Source organism: Rhineura floridana, chromosome 9 (genome assembly GCF_030035675.1).
Source record: "Rhineura floridana isolate rRhiFlo1 chromosome 9, rRhiFlo1.hap2, whole genome shotgun sequence".
Lineage (NCBI taxonomy): Eukaryota > Metazoa > Chordata > Lepidosauria > Squamata > Rhineuridae > Rhineura > Rhineura floridana.
Window position 1 is genome coordinate 114,253,422 of NC_084488.1, and position 20,564 is coordinate 114,273,985.

A 20,564-nucleotide genomic window follows, 5' to 3' on the forward strand; every position below is an offset into this window, starting at 1 on the left:
CTCACGGAGCGCCTTCAACGCCACCAATTATGCTGCCCGACAAGATCGGCCACACAGGGCCTTCTCTCAATCCCGCCAACAAAAACAGCCAGATTGGCGGGTACAAGAGAGAGGGCATTCTCAGTGGCGGCCCCCACTCTTTGGAACTCCCTCCCACAAGATCTCCGGCATGCCTCTTCCCTAAATGTATTTCGGAAAGCCTTAAAGACCTGGCTTTTTCAGCAGGCCTTCAGGGTATCCGGGGAGGGTTAATCGATATAATTGTAATGCCTCCTACCCAGTTTTAATATTGTTGTTGTAGATCTATTGTTTTTATTGTATTACTGTATTTTATTAATTGTATTTTAATAATTTTGTAAGTCACCTAGAGTGGCCATTGGCCAGATAGGCGACGAAGAAATTAAATTTATTATTATTATTATTATTATTACAAGATCTGAACAGGGTGGTTCATGACAGATGCTCTTGGGGGTCGCTGATTCATAGGGTAATCGACTTGATGGCACATAACAACAACAACAAAGGCTAAACGTTTTTGTGTGTGAAACAGGAGAAAAGCGCTCATCCAAACTCCTCCACAACTTAGCCAGCCTGTTCTCCAGCCCAATCCTACAGGCGCTGACCCAGAAGCGAAGTCTGCGCGGCGTCGATGGGGCTCCATTCCCCGCAAAACGTGCAGGGGCAACTGCAAAGCCTTCCTGGCCGAAGCGGAGCCGCTTCTAAAGCACTCTAGGAAAAGCGAAGTACGGCACGGAACAGCGAGAACTCTGACACCCAAAGCCCGTGTGAAGGCTGGCCAACTGGCTCCTCCTCCGACGGCGGCCCGGGCCCCTATGACGCCTCTCGGCGGCGATCGCACACGGGCTGCCAGCGAGGGAGGGAGGGAAGGAATGGGATCCGGGGAGGAGGAGGAGGGGACAGCAAGGGGGCGGCCCCGAGCAAACCCAGTCACGGCTTTAAATCGTGGACGGGCTACCCGAGGAAGCTCCCAGCGCTGGCGGCTGCGGATCCCTGCCTGCCTGCCTGCCTGCCTGCGCTCTCTTTTCCTGCTTCGGAGGGAAACTTCTCACCCTGCCCACCCCCAGCCCCAGGCTTTGGCACGGCGGGCGCTTGCTCTTCTCCGCCGGCCGCTCCGTGAGCGCGCGCGCTCGCCTGCCCGCCCCGGACCGGACCCGAGCGAGCGAGGGGGAGCGGTCGGCTGCCTGCCTGCCTTCAAGGGAGCCACTGAGCGAGCGGCGACCCACGCGCGCGCTCCCTCGCCTGCCTGTTCCTCGAGGGGACTGACCGCCCTTGGCCGCTGCTGGCGTCGGCGGCCGCCCCTCGCTCGCGCGCCCAAAGCAGGGCGAGAAAAGCCGGGGTCCCCGCGGTGGTCCACCCTGCCCTCGCGCTCCCCCGCCAAGCCCGGCGGAGTCGACCAGGCTCGTCTCTGCGCCCCCGCCCTCCCGCGTGCCGTCCGTCGCCGGGTTGCGCCGCGCCGCCCGCCGCCCTTCGCCAGAAGGAGCTGAAGGAGAGGAGGAGGACCCGGGCGGAGAAGGTGGCTGCGCGCGCTCCGCCGCTTCCCTGTGCCCCCGCGGCTGCTTCCCCGTAAGGCGCCCGTCTGCTTCGTCTTCTCCGGCCTCGCTTGCTGCTCCGGCAGCCCCGACCGGCCGCCGCGCTGGAGGAGCGACGCAAAGGAGACCCCAGGAGGTAAGGGCGGGCTGGGGGTCGGCGGGGGTCGGGGTGGCCGGTGGAAGGACTGACTGTGTTGGCATCCCGCCTTTCCCTTCAAAGAGCTCCAGGCGGCTTACGAGCTTTCCCGCTCCCTCTTCTCTCTCCCGTCCCGTTGTATCCGCACAACAACCCTGCGAGGTAGGTTGAGGGTGAGCGAAAGTGACCGGCCCAAGATCAGCACGCAGCGAGGCAGCTTCCTGAATGCATTTCTTCTTTTTTGGTGTGTGTGTGTGTTGACGTTAGGTCTCCCCTAGCTTGACGCTCTTAACCACAACTCAAAGGGACGGGGGGGGGGGGCAGGACTTGACTTCGGTTTGCTCAACCGCGAGACTCTCGTTAGTTCCCCCCTCCTTTTATTTATAGCCTGGATTAAAATAAAAAATCTTTGCTCGAAGCAACTGACAAGGCTTAAATAATTTATAGGCGTGAAGGGGGGGACAGAAAGTATAATTTTTTTTGTTTAAACAAATTAGCTGGAGTGAAAAATGAGAATATATGAAGTCATAATTATAAGAATGTATACTTCAGAGCATATGCAAAGTGCGTCTCAACACAGGTCCCATATATTTGGAAGCCACTACTGTCTAGGTGTTGGGGGTAGATGATTAAGAGTGTGGGGGGTGGGATATGGGGATGTGGAGTTGTTTGCGCAGAGGGTCACTGCTTGAGTTCTAATATGAGGTTTGGGGGGGGCGATGACACTTAGACTTGCCTGAGAGTTTCTTATTTATTTATTTATTTATTTTATATTCCGCCCTTCCTCCCAGAAGGAGCCCAGGGTGGCACACAAAACACTAAAAACACTCTTAACACATCTTAAAAACAGACTGCAAAACATCTTTAAAAACATCTTAAAAAAGAAGCTTTAAAAATGTCTTAGAAAGCAATTCCAACACAGATGCTGCTCTTGTCCTCTTTGTTTTCAGATGTGATTGTGGTTTCTTGAGAGCCAGTATGGTGTAGTGGTTAGAGTGTTGGACTACGACCTGGGAGACCAGGGTTCGAATTCCCACACAGCCATGAAGCTCACTGGGTGACCTTGGGCCAGTCACTGCCTCTCAGTCTCAAAGGAAGGCAATGGTAAACCACCCCTGAATACCGCTGATCATGAAAACCCTATTCATAGGGTCACCATAAGTCGAGATCAACTTGAAGGCAATCCGTTTCCCATTTGTGGTTTCTTAGCTGAAAGAGAAAATCACTTTTCATGTGCTCTTACTATTTAACATGCTTATAAGACTGAACCCAGGCACTGGAAACATGCATGTACACAGCTAAGCTTTCGTGAATTCCGACTAAAATGAAACTCTGGGCATGGGACATTTTGGGGTTGCCTGAGGAAGAGGAGGGAAATCCTGGGCTCCTATTGGGAGGAAGGGCGGGATATAAATCTAATAATAAATGAAATAAAAATAAAGACTGTGAGGTTTTGGAACAGTAGAGGAACTACAGGCGGCTATAGGAGTTGTTTAGGGGCTGTATAGGGATATGACAGAGGGTTCCTAGGACTGTCAGATAATTTGGCAGACAGGTGAAAAGGGCAAGAAGAATTTCTTGGCTGCTTGTCCAAAGAAGAGAGCCAGTGTGGTGTAGTGGGTGGAGTGTTGGACTATGACCTGGGAGACCAGGGTTCGAATCCCCACATAGCCATGAAGCTCACTGGGTGACCTTGGGCCAGTCACTGCCTCTCAGCCTCAGAGGAAGGCAATGGTAAACCCCCTCTGAATACCGCTTTCCATGAAAACCCTATTCATAGGGTCGCCATAAGTCGGGATCGACTTGAAGGCAGTCCATTTCCATTTTGTCCAAAGAAAACTGCAGGGCTTGATGGTGTGGGATATAGTTGGTAGGGTTATGGAAGAGAGGCTGGGGGATTCAGTAGGAGGGTTTTTTTTGAGGTGAGTGGAAACAGATTTGCAAGGGTAAGAGTTTGGGAAAGCAATAGCAGAGCTTGGGTTTCAAGGGCTCTTTGCTTAGAGGCATGACAGAAGATTGCTGGATCTGCAGGGATCGTTTGCCCAGAGGGATATGTTTAGGGTAAGTGGGATATCAGGATTAGTTGAGATGGGGAGAGGGATTGTGTTCTTGCGGTTGGAAGAGGGAAGCTACAGGATGGAAAAGATGGATAGACTAGCAGGGAAGTATTGTAATACAAAGGGGGAGGGTTAGAGCAGTTTTCTGATCTAGGTGATTGGCAGGTAGGTTGTATTGGATTGAGGTATGTTTGAACACGGGAATACTAGACATGGAAAACAGTGAGGAAGGCGCAGGGCAGAGTGTCTGCTGGGGAGTCATGGCAGAAAGGCGTAGGAATCTCAGCCCAGCTGAGGCTGAGCAGAGAAATTTGTGGGGAGTGAAGCCTGGGGATTTTGGAGGGGGCAGTCTTTCATTTATAGCACCATCCTTTTGTAGGGGGCTTTACATCGTTTCGTCATCACAACACAAGCCCTTGTTCCCACAGAGTTTACAGTCTAAATGGGGAGTGCGTGTGTGTGAATTGTTAAGATGCCAAGGGGATATTTGGAGCTGGCCTTTGGAGATGAGGTTTTGGGGCTGGAGGGATTCAAGTTTGTGATTTCTGCAGGGGAAAAGCCGGGGAGACAAATACTGGAATTTGAGGACCATGCTAACTGTGCAACTTTCCCCAGGCATTTTTATTTTTTAATGAAAAGCCACCACTAGAGGCTGCAGTCTTGAGCACCAGCAGCAGGCAGGCTATGTAAACCTTTTCCCTCCTGCCATTTGTTCTCTGTAAGCCTCTCCCGTCTGCTTTTCTCTATGATGGAAAAAGATAATGAAGATCTGGATATTTTCCCTGTATGGGGGAAAATCAGGTTATGGTCAGTAGTGTAGTGGCAAATTCAGAAGTACACAGTCCCTTCATGATAGTCACAGCCACAGCCCTCCCAATTTTTTTTGCTGCTGGGTTGAGAATGAGATCCTTGTTAATGCCTTCTTCCACAACAACAGACATCCCTCAGAGCCAATATGCATGAAAGGAGAGGTGTGTGTTAGCTACTGAAAAGAGTCTTCAATCAGCGGGAAAGGACAAGGAAGCATGTCAGAAGACCCTTCTCAGTGGCTAACACACTCATGGTGATTGGCTCATAGGATTCTGGAGACACAGGGACCCTGCTGGGACCTGGCTCCTGAAAAAGTAAGGGGACTAAGACTCCCTGAGAACCTGGACGACTACACCCCTGGTTAGGGTATGTGTAATTTTGAGCAGAGAAACATCTCAATGGAAAAGAGCTAAACACCCTCCCACCAATGCTCACGTCAAGATTGTAGGGGACAACATTGCAGTTCAGGAAAAAGTAACATACAGCTGTTTGTAATCTGTGGTTTGGACCTGACGTAGGAGTAATTTGGGAATATCTATTCCAACTTGGACAGAATTGGATTACTCAGATGTAGGGATGGAAGCATCTGTCAATTTTGGTTCTCTTATTTTCTCGTTTTTTTCCAATTTTAAATTCAGTTCTCCACATTTCTGTAGCAATTTGTGATCTTTTAAAAAAAAATCCTCATGAAAATTCTCCAGCATTTCAATGAGAATTTTCCTTTTAACATACCCTTTTATGCAGTTTTGACTAATGTACACATTTTTGCAAGCAGTTTCTCCTAACGTAATGCATTTTCTTATGCTTTCACTAACATATTCATTTTAAGAAACACTTTCTCCTAATATATGCATGTTTGCAAACATTGCTAAGCTGTACAACTGCACCACAAAATTCAGATAAGTGCAAATTTTGAAGGATAGCTGTGTTTTGGTTCTCATGCTGTTTTGAACAGAGCAGATTTGATAAATTTGGCTTTAAAAGCGAACTGAATTGAATTTCTTGTCCATCCCTGCTCAGATGTGGACGACCTGAGCAAGGAGGCAACGGAGTGTGGTTGGAGAGGTGATGGGCTTGAAAGTTATTGGATTCTGGGGCAGGGGGATATAGAGTTGAGGGTTTGGGAAGAGGGGTATTAAGAGGTGGTGGCAGCATAGCTATCGACTGGCATATATATTTTGCCAGAACCTCCATCAACTTTCGCTGCTAGTACAGCCTTGTAATTTAAGCTCACAAATGTTAGGAGCTTGCTATTTTTTTTTACTGGGAATGGGCATAAACATAAAGAAGGCATTTTTATAGTAAGTGCAGAAGAAGGATGGAGCGCTCCATCCGTCCTCTGCCGATCGGATCGCTTGCCTGCATCGAATTCCTTCTTGCCTATTTCTTCCCAGGCAAGTGCTTAATTAGAAGGCTGTGCTAGCATATAAACTCAATGGTAACCGTGGATAAAATCTCCTCCTGGAACTCTGTCCTCTCTATACGAGTTACCTTCTTAGCTCGCAGACTGCTGCCAGCTTTCACCTCTGTGGCAAACATGGGCTTCTATGGGGTATTGTAAGCCCTGGAGGTTAAACAGGGGAAAGAGTGGAAGCGGTGGACACATGTTTATGGATTGCAAGCACAAGGCACCAAGCTCGATCCTGCTTGAAGTGTATGAAGTGTGTGTTGTGTTGGTCCCGGCATTGGCTGGGCAAAGGGCAGAGGTGGGCACTTTTGTGGGCCAGGCCGTGCTTGCAACTCACCCTCCAGGTGCCAGGCAGCAGGGCTGCCTTGGGAAGTGCTGCACGGATCTTGTCCATGCATCCTGTGTGGATGTATGTGGGAAAAAGACACGTCCTTCCCTATGTGCCTTCTCTTGCTCTAAATCAGCCTTCTCTAGCCTGTAGCTCTGTGGATGTTTTGGGTTACAAGTCTCATCAGTTGCAGCCAACTGAAGGTAGGGAAAGGCTATTCTAAAGGGTTTTCTTTTTTGCTTATTTACTCTAAAGGCTTTTTTTGTGGTTAATTGCGACCTGATCTGTGAAGTGAGAAAGACGATGAACTTGTAAAGCGAAAGAACTGCCACTTTGCAAACAGTGCTGTAGTATTGCTTTTTAAGGTTCTCACTAGTAATCTCAGTGGCATAAGAAACTGCGGAGTTATGACCTGCTTGCAGAAAGCGCTTATGCGAATCAGACACTTGCGTAAGTAGTTCCTTTATGTGAGAACGTGACAGATAGTATACATTCGTGGGTTCAGACATTTGTGCAGGAATAACACAGCTGAATGACTGACTCTCCTGACAAATATCTACCTGAACCTTAGGAGTGTCATCTGAGGCCCTTCTCGGTGTGCTCCTTCCAATAGAGGCTTGGAGGGTGGCAACAAGAGAGAGGACCTTTCTGGTTGTGGCTCCCCCCTGCCCCGGTGGAATGCTCTCTCAAGTGAGGTCTGCCTGGTGCTGGCAATGGCACCTTTTTGGCATCAGGTTGAAATTGTCTTCTTCATCTGGGCATATGGTGGAATTTGATCCAACTGAGTCAAGGCTTTATGCTGGTGGTGCTCTGGGTTGCTGATAAGGCCTCCCCCCGCCCCCGGTCTCCCATGGAAGTTAGTGTTTTATGTATTGATTTGACTGTTTCAATTTTGACGGTGGTTCTTTTTATTTTGTATGGTTTCAACCTTGAATGCAAGTCACCTAGACACTGCCCTGTGTTAAGCAAAACTGCAGGTTGAATGAATGAATAAATTTATTATTATTACTGTAATTATAAAACAAATCTGTCATTCAACTCAGTTTGCTTATATATGGGCTTTGCTGCCATTCTTTAACGTAGCCTTTGCCAACCAGGTGCCCTCCAGATGTTTTAGACCACAGTTTGTTTATTTATTTATTTAAAATATCTCTATCCCACCCATCTACCTGATAACAGGGCACTCAGGGCGGCTTACAAAAATAAAATCAAACATGTACATAATAAAATTGTAAATGGTAAAATCACAAAAACATTAAAATACATAAAATACAATTGAAATACATAAAATACAATATATAGGGATTGGTACTAAAGGGACTACAAAGGTAAAATTTAACGTAGAAGGCGTAAAGCTCCAATCAACCCCAGCCTGGGTCCTAATGTCTGCTTCTGACCGTGCATTTTTGGCTGCCCTGGGTATAGCTGTGCAAGTACAAAAGCTGCATCAGTTACAAACAGGGCACAGTATATAAATCTGTGCTATTCTCCTTAAAATATACATATGTGCATTCAGGAAAGGATTGGGCCAGAATGTATATAGGTATGCATGTGATACCTATTCTGTCAAGGTCCCAGGGCAGTTTCACACAGACGTGTGTATTTCTCATGCATTAGTTGCTGGCTTGAAGTTTGGAAGTATAAGCCACCATATCTAGGGGCTTCTGCCCCTGTGCGTTTTGCACGCCAGTCCTGGCACCTAAACCCAGGAATGGGAACCCCAGGCACCCACCAGCACCTCGCCAACCCCCCTAGTGCCTTCAGGTGTCGGCGTGCGGTGGATGCTGTTAGCCCTCTCGTGCTCCTTACTTGCCTTGCGTCGCCTACCTGCCTTGCCTGTTCCTCCGCAACTCACCCCTGCTGCCACCTGCCACTCACTGCCCCTCCGCCTTTCCTCATCCCCTGCTGCCCTGCCCCTAACCCTCCTGCTGCCTGGCGGCTGCCTCCTTTCCTCCTTCACCTGCTTGTGTGGCTGCACTGTCGCCTCCGTGACCCTACAGCCTTCTAAACGCTGTCGTCATGTGATTACAATGTGATGGCAGCCTAAGAAAAATATTGTATGTATGGATATAGATAGATATGAAAACTCCTACTGGTGAAGAAAGTTTCACCCATGCAAGCTATTGGTTGATGCTGCAGTGAGTGGTGTAACATGTATGTGTTCTGAAAAACTCAAATGGGCTTGGTAATGTATCTGTTAGAACATCAAAAATAGTCTGCTTCTGTGTTGGAATTGCTTTTTAATATATTTTTAAAGCTTTTAAAAAAAAACAATATGTTTTTTAACTTTTTTTAAAAAGTTCTTTTAAAGACCTGGCTCTTTCAACAGGCCTTTGGGATTTCCGGGGAGGGTTAATTGTTATGACTGAAATGCCTCTTACCCTGCATTAGTGCTGTTGTTGCTGCTGTATTGTTTTATATTGTATTATTGCATTTTATCACATTGTGTTTTAACTGTTTACATGTACGTCGCCTAGAGTGGCCATCGGCCAGATAGGCGACACAGAAATTAAATTATTATTATTATATAATAAAATTACATTTAATATTTTAGATGTTCTAACAGATACATTACCGAGCCCATTTGAGTGGTAAGAGGTAACATGTATGTGTGAAATTGCTCTTCTGCAGTTTGAGTGGATGATAATATGAATTTAATAACCTGTTGAAAGATGGTACAGAAATGATGCCTGTGCCTCTCTTTACCTGCTTAATGGATTTATATGGCATTTCCAATCCACTTAGCATTGTGTTTGCACAATGCTTTTAGAAAAGAACAACAGCAGATAAAAACAAAGCATTGTTTAGGGACTTTGAGTGGCATCAGCTCTCCATTTCTAGGAAAGTTTGTTTCTATAAGCCATTTATTATCCTTGTAATCTGACACTGTGCCAAGAGTAAAAAAATTCCACACCCATACCGTAGTGGAATTAATTTCTTGCGCACCCTTCTCTTTGCTTTCTTTGAATGAACTTCCTGCTGATTCCAGTGCTCTGTTCATCCTCTTTTTCCATCTCCTGAACTTGGTGTCTTCGCATCCTGTTGTCCTCTACCACCCCTCTCCATTGGATCATTATAGTGTTGTAATACACCTGCCCTTTGTTTGGAGTCTTCTCCACCACCTTCCCTGCTTTGGTTTCTGTTCAGTGGAAGCTTCACTGGTGGGTGCGCTTGGAGGTAATACATGCGAATGCATCTATATTGCACATAAAGTTTCTTGCAAGGGGGTGAAGGCTGTGTTCATTATCAAACTGTATCACGGTTTTGCTTTGCATTTTTGCTTTCATCACTGTACTGTTTGTGGCACAGCCTATTCAACTTGAGTAACAATCTGGTTTGTGCATTAACAATTGCACCTGCTCTTGATCTAGAATCTTATCAGTCATCTGCACTTTGCTCTCTCCCGCTGTCATGTGGTATAATTTGATTTAATATAGGTGGTGTTCTTCTGTTACATGGGCTAATCTCTATAAAGGCCCATTCCCAAGAACCCCTCATGCTATAATGTGATCAAGAGACAGCACCTAAAAGGGGCTTGCGGAGCTGGAAGTAGAATTGATTGTCAGTAGCTGAGGTCACCAGGGGCAGGAAGCAGGATTAGTTCCCACCTCAGTGCACCCCTTTACTTTCTTCCACATAAGTGAATGCGGAGAAGCAAAACATTGCACATGGGGGCGGTATTGGATATGGTGGTGGTGAAAATCTGCCCCCTCTAGTGCTGCGTGACTCGCTGGCAGAATTTCTGCAGGGTCTCCATGGTGTCTGCGCAGAGGCACTCTGCACTCTCCTCTGGGCATCCTTGCAATATACAAACCTCCCTCCATTCATATGGGCATTTGTTGCCATTTTGCTAGCTCATCAAATAATGGGTGTTTTGCTAGCCCATTCAGAGTTCTTGGGAATGGGGAACTGTGCCTTAGCAGAACAAAGAACGGTGTCACGTGGACCATTCTCCCTTCTTGGGGCTTACTGGGTGGTAGTGATGCGGTTCCAGGGGTGCAGAAGAAGGCAAGTGCCTTCCTCGCTCAATCACGCATGTGGTCCCTCAACGTGAAGGTCTTTATGTGTGGAGGTCTAATTCATACCATTCTTCCCCATAAAGTGGTAGGCAGAGATGTGAATGAGGCTTATGCACGTACAGGGATGTCAGAAGGCAGCAATTTCCATTCAAGTTGGTTTTCGTCACTATCAGCGCTGTTTCTGTTATGCTCCTATTCGGTTTCTACCAAATACCACATTATTTCATCTCGCTGTCCAATGTTTAACATACAATACATAAGTTACGTGACTATTTAGGTAACTTACATTCATTTCAATGTAAAGGAGACAGCAAAACAATTTAAAAAGAAGCCAGTAATTATGTATCGTTTGCAGACTCAAAAACAACAGCAATGATGTGAATGATTATTGATCGTATTCACTTACCTGATTCCTGTTTGACCGCAGACAAACACATGAACTGCAGTACTTCCTGCTTCTTTTTCCATTTTTGACAGAATTCTGCATGCCTCTTGCCCGATCAGCCTCACAGCACATCTTTCACCACTTGTGCTTTAGCTGTCATCCAGCCTGTTTCATTGCCCTTAGCTCACTGGTGTACCAAGGTGCAAACTGGGCTCCACAATGCTGGAGAGGGTGCTCGGGGGCAATCATGTGAACAGCCTGACACGCCTCGCTGCTCCACAGTGTGACAAGGGCTTCAACAGGGTCACCTGCTGTATCTACTGGGAACTCCCCCAGGGCATTCAGGAATCCTGTGGATTCCATTAGTCTCCAGGAGCAGACCATCTTGATCTGTCCACCAACCCTGCAGGGGAGGATTGGAGCCATAAGTCTAAACTTCACCAGGAAGTGGTCTGACCATGACAATGAGATGACATCTCACCCCCCCCATCTCCAGCCCTCCCCTTCCTCCATCTGGAGCAAAAACCAAGTTGAGGGTGTGCCTTGCCCTATGTGTCAGGCCGATGACAACTTGAGACAGCCCCATGGTCGTCATGGAGGCCATGAAGTCCCGAGCCTGAACACTAAAGGCAGCCTCAGCATGGACATTGAAATCACCCAGGAGTATCATTCTGGGCTGCTCCAATACCACAACTAAGATGGCCGCTGCCAGCTCGGTCAGAGAAGCTGCCGGGCAGCAGGGTGGACGGTACACAAGCAACAACCCTAGTTTACTGTCTCCTTGGCCTGACACCAGGTACAGGCCTTCACAGCCAGCTCCCAGACAGAGTGGTTTCCTGGTGACAGAGATGGAAGTCCTGTAGACCACAGGAACTCCTTCCCCCTGTCGCTGCAGCCTGTGCTGGTGTTGCACTGAGTATCCAGGTGGGCAAGGCTGGGTCAGATCAACTCCTCCCAGCTCACCCACTCAGGTCTCAGTAATGCAGATCAGCACCTTCATCCATGATCAAATCATGGATGAGTGTGGTCTTATTGTGTACTGATTGGTTGTTAAACAACACAAACACAGGCCAGTGGGCACAGCAGATGAGCAATGAGGAACCCATCCATGAGAGGAGTGGGAGTAAGGAACTCATCTCCTGTGGTAGTTCACCACCTCCCCATGACTATACTTCCCTTTATCCATGATCACTGAAATTAGGGTGTCATCACCTATGTTCCTCCTTACTAAGACTCCTCCTAAACACCTGATATGGACCCAGCAAGAGCCCACCAACAAAACCTACCTGAACCAGTTATCCCAGTAGGCCTCTGAGAGAATTGGGAACAGTCAGACCCACTCAATATCTTTCACACAGGCACATCTACTCCCCGCGTCTCACACCCAGGGAAGGCCAGTCTTCTGCCAGTTGCAGACTCTCATTTTGAAGGCATCTGGCGACTTTCTCCTATCATTCAATTCACTGCACAGGTTCTCACCCTGCACAGGAACTACACATGTGCCATACATCCTCCCCACTACCAATCTCCTCTAGACTGATTAAAAAAAAAAGAAATAGAAGGAGTAGGGGTCGCACCCTCATCCTTGCCCTCGGGACTCCCTAAGGGACTCCCCAAAGGAAGATCCCCTTTGGTGGTGACCCTGCCAGCGGCAGACCTGACATGCAAGGGTACCTGGGCTTTTATGTCCCCTGAGCCAGCCAGGAGCTGATGCGAGAGGCTGCAGGATTAACTGCAGCCTCTCTCTGGAGCCAGGGTCAGGCAGGGGGTCCCAGTCTTTGCAGCACTTACCAGGGGCTTCAGCTGTCTCAAGAGACAGAAACCCAGAGGAGTGAGTGAGCAAGCAAGAGCTCAGATGTTCACTCCCAGGGCAGGTCTTCTCCAGTCCCCCAGTGCTGCAGCTGTTCCCAACGACCCAAAGGGTAGCCGGGTCTTTAAATGCAAACTGAATCAAATTTCTCACCCACCACTAAACTACTGTTGGCCACATAGTAGAACCTTGCCATAAAGTGTCCGCACAATATTCTAGAAGAGGGTAACAAGGCTAAAGCTGTGGCAGGAGGATGGAGCTATATGTTACAAGGGAGATAAATACCCAGTGGGGCGGCAGGGAATCATACGCTTAGGTATGTTTTTGTTAATGGGTGCTTTGCATGTTTTGCTTTCTATGTACAGGACACTCCTAGAGAATTAATACCCCTGTACATCAGCAAGCTGTGTTGCTGGCAGATCCTGTCAACCATGCATTCAGCTGATAAGGCTGGACATTTATTATTATTTTTTGCTAGTGCATGGCAGCTTTCAAGATTTAAATCTCCTGTGTTATCTCAATAGAATATCCTCACTTGCTGGTTTTGCATAATCTGAAAAAGGGCCAGCTGGTTTTAGTAGGCTACTATAGAATAAAAACTTGACCATCTTTTCTGCTGGAGAGCCAGTGTGGCGTAGTGGTTAAGGTGTTGGACTACAACCTGGGAGGCCAGGGTTCAAATCCCCACACAGCCATGAAGCTCACTGGGTGACCTTGGGCCAGTCACTGCCTCTCAGCCTCAGAGGAAGGCAATGGTAAACCCCCTCTGAATACCACTTACCGTGAAAACCCTATTCATAGGGTTGCCCATAAGTCGGAATTGACTTGAAGGCAAACCAACCACATCTTTTCTGCTGCCCCCAGCCACTGACCAGTCTGCTTTGGTATTATGGAATGTTTTCAGTGTTTACGGTGTAGGTGTTTGCGGCAGAATCATGACAAACAGTGCAGTCTCTGAGGGAAGCGAAAGGTCAGTTTGGATGGGAGAAAAATTTACATAGGACATAGTGACAGGAAGACCTAAGCACTTTCACAGGAAGAAGGTGCTAGGCAAGTGGGAGGATTGGGATGTTGGAAGCCAAATGAGAAGAGGGCCAGTGAGGTAGGAGAACTAAGGACAGGGAAGGTTAAAAGGAGCAGCGTAGGCAGGGAAATAGGAACCTGAGAGAAAGTTGGGAGGGGAAGAGGCACAGTGGGGAAGAAACCTTACCTAGGACCAGGAAAGCTTGTGTTGTGTTGACTGTGGGAAGGAGATCATATTATGGAGCTGGCAAAGAGAACTGAGAGATGGAAAGCTGTGAGAAGTGGTCTGGAAGTCAGGGATGCTGTGAATAAAGTACACATATAAGGTTTAGCTAGGCTATGGTCTGAAGGCACAGGAGGCTGCCATCTTGTTGAAGTTAAGGAGGTGTGGGTCTGGTCAGCGCCTGGATGGGAAACCGCTTGGGAACCACATAAGTGCCATCTTGAGTTCTGTGGTAAAAGAAAGGTGGAGTATAAATGTAAGAAATAAAATAATAAAACAAATGAGGTAGCTGTGGAAAAATAGGTTGTGGAGGTGGCAGAGGCCTGAGGGAGAAATGAGCAGAAGGGACCCAGAGGAGAATGAATTAGGAGCCAAGGAAGAAAAGGCCCTTCATTTTGAGCATGCATTTTGGTAAACTAATGGCTCTTCCATGTAACGTGGACATTTAACTTACACGTGATTTGGTGAGGCAACTTACTCTCCATGCTCAGGATAAAGATATATATTTGCCTATAGAGTGTGTTGTTCTTAAGCTTACCTGGCTTTTAGTGAGGGCGCCAGATCCTAATTGGAGGAAGTTTTCTTATAGCAGCTGTTCTATCATAGGCAAGTGAGTCTTGACACTCCAAGAGATCTCTTGCTTTTATATTTGAATAGATTCATTGATTACCAAAGTGTAGATAGTTACTGTGAATTGCTGATAAAGATCTACAACACTTCAGGGATCTGGTAATCTCTGATGCCAGGCAGCTTTGAAAAAAACAATCAATTTAATAGACTTTTTTTCTTTTAAAGAGGGAGATGTCTGCTGAATACTAAACACTCCTCTTAGTATGGAATAAATATTCTCATCAATTATCTTGTCCATTTAACCAGGAATTAATGAGGTTAAATGGGTGCATGCTCCTTGGTAATTGCTACACTCTCCATTCCGCTTAAGTGCAAATTGCTGCAGCTTCGTAATGGTTGTATTGTTTAAAAGAATGTGTAAATATTGACAAGAAATTAATGGTTTGCTTGGTTAAAACTACACCTCCTGTGTCTGACCATCTGTTGCAATTAAAGCAGCCAGATGCCCCAGTGTACAAATGTACAGAAATGGGTTGATCCATCCAGCATTAGCGTAGTCTTCATTCATGGGTGTACAGTGTTGAGGAACAGAACTGGCACATAGTCCTCTGTCCTGTAAACTCTAAACCCTCTTAGTTTTCACCTTAATGAGATAAACGTAATGATGACAGCTCATACAGGTGACAGAGGGGAGGTGAAACGTTTTTTAAAAATCTGTTTCTATTGTGCTGTGCTGTAAAATATGCCCAAACTGCAGATTAGCACAGGAACTTCCTCTTCACAATGCGTTAAGCAACTGAAAGATAGAAGTGTGGGAATTCTCTTTTTTCTTGAAGGCAGGGGAGAAATGTTTGCCTTTATTTCCTGGAGGTTTCCTGTCCCAGCACAGCAAATTTGGTTACTCAAACAGCTTAGCCAGTGTTGATGAGCTCATTTTCTTACCTCTGTGTGATGTGGTGTTGCATCGTGGTGAGAATGGCTCAAGGACCAGTGCAATACAGAAACTTTAGCATATGTGTGTGTGGGGGTTATAAAACTGAAGGTACGGAAACTTTATTGGCAATAAAATTCTCTGAAGGCCTTGATGGGTATGTATCATGAGGATTATTGATGTGATCATAAATTGATGTGAGGAGGTGCCAGGCGTGCGTCCCTGGGGAGAGCATTCCGCAGAATGAGGCTCCAGCCCAGGCAGTGATGTACGGGATCAGGCATGATGATCATCCTTCATTGGGTTCAGTGAAGACACCAGCATGGAGATGATCTATGTGCCAACCTTTTCAAGTGACAGTGGCACAGGGAATATCTCATTCACTACGACATCAAACAACTGTGTCATTTGACTGGCACCTGCAGCATAAAGCTCTTTGCATGAAGTTCCCATCAGCCTTGCACATTATTGCTATGCAGTAACATAGGCACCTAAGATTAATCACACTGCTGGCTTATTGCTTATTTATATTTACCAATGTTTTGTTGATGGATTCTCTGTTTTTACTGATATTTGTCTGTGTATAATGTTGTATGTATATTGTTTTGTATGATGTTACGGTATTTTATGTAAACCGCTTAGGGATTTTGTATATTAAGCGGTATATAAATATTATGAATGAATGAATGAATGAATGAATAAGTGAGGTCTTATAAGAACATAAGAAGAGCCTGCTGGATCCAACCGGTTGTCCATCTTGTCCAGCATCCCGTTCTCACAGTGGCCAACCAGTTGCCCATGGGAGACCCACAAGCGGGACCTGAGTGCAAGAGCACTCTCCTCTCCTGCGGTTTCCAGCAACTGGAATTCAGGAGCATCCTGCCTCAGCCTTTGGAGGCAGAGCGTAGACATCACGGCTAGTAGCCACTGATAGTCTTTTCCTCCACGAATTTGTTTAATCCTCTTTTAAACCCATCCAAATCCGTCTTAATGGAAAGGCTTGCAATTATTTCCACAGCTCTGAATATACCTGTTAGCTTGGTCTCTTGGAAATTTATTTCTATTTGTATGACAATTTGCCTTTGAAAATTTGGCAACTCACAGCTGTGGTACAAAAGAGGCAGTTGCATAGGGGTGGAGAACCTTGGGCCTGGGGCCAAATGTGGCCCTCCAGGCCTCTCCCGCAGCCACACTCCCACTCCAACCACACCCCTTCTCCTCAGGCTACATCCCTCAGCTTTGCCCTCTCGTTGAGTATTATGGCCTGGCTGCAATGTGTCCTTGAAGTCTGATAATGCCTCCTGGATGGAGGTGGGTGCTTGTGAGTGTGTGTTGAAACAAGGCAAAGGTAAAATTTGCATTCATTGCTCCACCCACTTTTTCCCAAAAAATGTCCCCTCCCTTGCAGTAGGAGCAACTTGATTTCTTGAATTTTACTCTCCAGCTGAATATCCATCTTCGTTATAGCTTATGGAGAAGGTGTGTAACCTGTTCTTCTCCCTGATAGGATGACTTTTTCATGAACATGGAGTTTTATTCTTAAGCAAAGGGGAGAATTCAAGACATACGCTGTCCCCTACCTGCTATCTAGAGTGGTATTGTCCAGAGAGGTGGTATCCTATGCATTACAAATATGTATAACTCCCCCTTTATCAATACACACTTTGTCAGCACACTTGGATGAAATGGATTACTTGGATCCATACCAATCGGGTTTCAGGACTGGTCACGGAACTGAAACAGCCTTGGTCGCTCTGGTAGATGATTTGAGGAGGGCATTAGATAGGGGAGAATTCTCTTTTCTTGTCCTCCTTGATCTCTCAGCGGCTTTTGATACTGACGACTGTGATGTTCCTATATATTAGTGTATATATGGTAAGTGCTGGTTGTTTAGAGTATACATGGTAAGTAGTGAAAGAGGAGGGGGAGTGAATGGGCAATAGAATGCTTGATGATTGGCTGACAGTATAAATGAAAGGATGACAGGTAAATCTGGGGAATGTGAGGTGGTAAATTGTGGAATCTGGGGGGAGAAGAGAAAGAGTGGATTGCTTGGTGGGGTTTGAGAGAGTTGTTTGCCAGGAGAGAGTGAAGAAGGAGGGGGGTGGAGTTCAGATTAGTATTGAGTAAAACCATATGCTTATGTGCCTTAAGAAGAAATCTTGTTAATCTTGTTAGCTTTGTTATCTTTAATAAATACTTAATTTGGTTTACCAAAGGCCTGATCCTTGGCTGGGGTTTCACAGACCAGAAGGGAGGGTAAGGTAATGACCAAGGCTGAAGGGGAACTGTAACAAATGGTGGCAGCGGTGAAGAGAATAACAATACCAGTATTCAGAGTCTCTGGGAATACTAGTATTGGGACGTTACTGGTGGTTGCTTAGCAGGGGGATCTGTTGAGATCTGTGCTAGAGCGGATAGGGAAACCATAAGAGAGAGCGGTCTGGACTGGTGGAGTCCCTGGTGGTGCCTAGTGACAGGCAGTAGCCACGCGCAGGTAGGAACCTGACAGGGAGAGCCAGGGAAGGACGCATCACAACGACCACAGTATCCTTTTACATCGCCTGGAGGGATTGGGAATTGGAGGTACTGTATTGCAGTGGTTCCATTCCTTCCTCTCCGATAGGTTTCAACAGGTAGCATTGGGGGAGGAGGTTTCAGACCCTTGGCCTCTCAATTGTGGTGTACCACAGGGTTCTATCCTCTCTCCCATGCTATTTAACATTTATATGAAGCCGCTGGGGACAATCATTAGGAGATTTGGGCTGCAGTGTCACCAATATGCAGATGACACTCAGCTCTACCTCTCGTTTAAATCTTCACCAGAGTCGGCTGTGAAGACCTTGTCCAAGTGCCTGGAATCCGTGAGTGGATGGATGGGAAGGAACAGGCTGAAGCTGAACCCTGATAAGACCGAGGTGCTGCTTGTGGGGGACAAAAGAAGGCTGGGAGAAGTTGACTTGAAGTTCAGTGGGGTGAGTTTACCCCTGAAGGATCAGGTCCGCAGCCTTGGGGTTGTACTCAATTCCAGGCTGTCCATGGAGGCTCAGATTTCGGCAGTGAGCCGGGCAGCCTGGTATCAACTACACCTCATACAAAGGCTGCAACCCTACCTTCCTGTTCATCAGCTCCCACTGGTAGTACACGCCCTGGTCACCTCTCGTTTGGATTACTGTAATGCGCTCTACGTGGGGTTACCCTTGAAAACGGTCCGGAAACTACAACTTATACAAAATGCGGCGGCTCGACTACTTACGATTAGTCGCCGCCGGGATCACATCACACCAGTGTTGTTCGATCTACACTGGCTTCCAGTTGTTTTCCGGGCCCAATTCAAGGTGTTGGTATTAACCTTTAAATCCCTATACGGTCTCGGCCCAGTTTATCTCACGGAGCGCCTTCAACGCCACCAATTATGCTGCCCGACAAGATCGGCCACACAGGGCCTTCTCTCAATCCCGCCGACAAAAACAGCTAGGTTGGCGGGGACAAGAGAGAGGGCATTCTCAGTGGCGGCCCCCACCCTCTGGAACTCCCTCCCACAAGATCTCCGGCATGCCTCTTCCCTAAATACATTTCGTAAAGCCTTAAAGACCTGGCTCTTTCAACAGGCCTTTGGGATTTCCGGGGAGGGTTAATTACTAGATTGAATTGCCTCCTACCCTGTTTTAATATCATTGTCTGCTGCTGTATTGTTTTTCTACTGTTTTTATATTGTACTATTGTATTTTATCTTATTGTGTTTTAACTGTTTGTATGTCGCCTAGAGTGGCCATTGGCCAGATAGGCGACACAGAAATTAAATTTATTATTATTATTATTATTATTATTACAGATACCAGGACAGGGTACAGAACGCAAAATAAAGAGCTTGGAAAAGTTACTTTTTTGAACTACAACTCCCATCAGCCCAATCCAGCGGCTATGCTGGCTGGGGCTGATGGGAGTTGTAGTTCAAAAAAGTAACTTTGCCAAGCTCTGAAACCAACCAACCAAATCATAAAATAACAATGCTTACTAAAACACACCAAGAAGCAAATGAACCTGCTAAAAACAACAGAACAGCTTAACTTATGTGCTGCACTTCACATTTGAATTGGCCCTTAATCTGTAATATAAATGTTGGTCCTGACCAAGCTAAAGTTAGTGGTGCTTTTAAGTCCTGTTGAATTAATGGGCCTTATATATGCTGTGACTAAGACTTCTTGTTAGCTTTTGCGTGATCTGGGTCACAGGCATTATGTGATGCCCTTTACAAGACACCTGTGTTTTGTTGTATTGGCCACTCAAGCTTGAACGAATTCATTATTTACGGTGAGGGCTGGCTTATTCCTTTGCAGATACATACATCTGTCTTCTGGAGTGTCTCATCTGGGGATGTGGACGATGATGGTGTGTTGCTATGTGAAAGATAAACAAAAACAAGGTGTTTGATGGATACTGAGTGATTTAAGTCTTAGCGCTCCTTTGAGCCTTCCTGGTTGGCCGCTGTTCTAAACTCTGCGTGAACCTATTAGAAGGTGAGTTGGTTAGCTGTATGGCAGGTTTGTGAAACCTGTGACCTGCCAAGCCAAGCATAGCTCGCAGATGAATTAGGCCCACCAGATGTCCGATAACTCTCCTCTTACGCTACTGCTGCAAAAACAGGGAGATATTTGAGCACCTGGGAAATAATTTGAAGCTGGTGAGCTGTGTTCAGACTGGGGGAAACGTACAAGTTTTGCAGGTCTTACAATAATAGCACGGTATCTTTAAGATCCTCTGTGGCGCAGAGTGATAAGTGGCGGTAACGCAGCCGAAGCTCTGCTCACGGCCAGAGTTCGATTCCAACGGAAGGAGGAAGTCGAATCTCCGGTAAAAGGGGTCGAGGTCCACTCAGCCTTCCATCCATCCGTGGTCGGTAAGATGATTACCCGGCATACGCTGGGGGGTAAAGAAAGGCCGGGGAAGGAACTGGCAATCCCACCCCATATATACGGTCTGCTTGGTAAAACGTCGCAAGACGTCACCCTAAGAGTCGGAAACGACTCGCACTACAAGTGCGGGGACACCTTTACCTTTTTTTTATATGATATCTTTGAGAGAGGTAAAATACATACATATGGTAAAAGCATGACAGTCAGGAGTGGAGCAAGGTGTATGGTTCTAACAGAACACTGGTCTTCTTAAAGTACTGTCTTAACAAATGTGAGGGAAAAAATTAGAAAGGAAAAACAGGAAAAGCCAGTATACAACCTGTTTTGCTACTCTCCAACCTGTATAGAGATCTGAACAGATGATTCAGAAACACACAATCACATGGAGGCAGAAGGGT

General features: G+C 46.7%; 1 protein-coding gene across 4 annotated transcripts in view; it reads left to right on the forward strand.

The window, feature by feature from the left end:
* The first annotated feature begins 967 nt into the window (after nucleotides 1-967).
* SLC4A4 (solute carrier family 4 member 4) overlaps nucleotides 968-20,564 on the forward strand; it is a 270,897-nt gene continuing 251,300 nt past the window's right edge. For all 4 annotated transcript variants that reach the window (XM_061583421.1, XM_061583422.1, XM_061583423.1 and 1 more), the window contains exon 1: nucleotides 968-1,686. The gene's annotated coding sequence lies outside the window, so the exon portion shown is untranslated. The remainder of the gene's footprint in view (nucleotides 1,687-20,564) is intronic.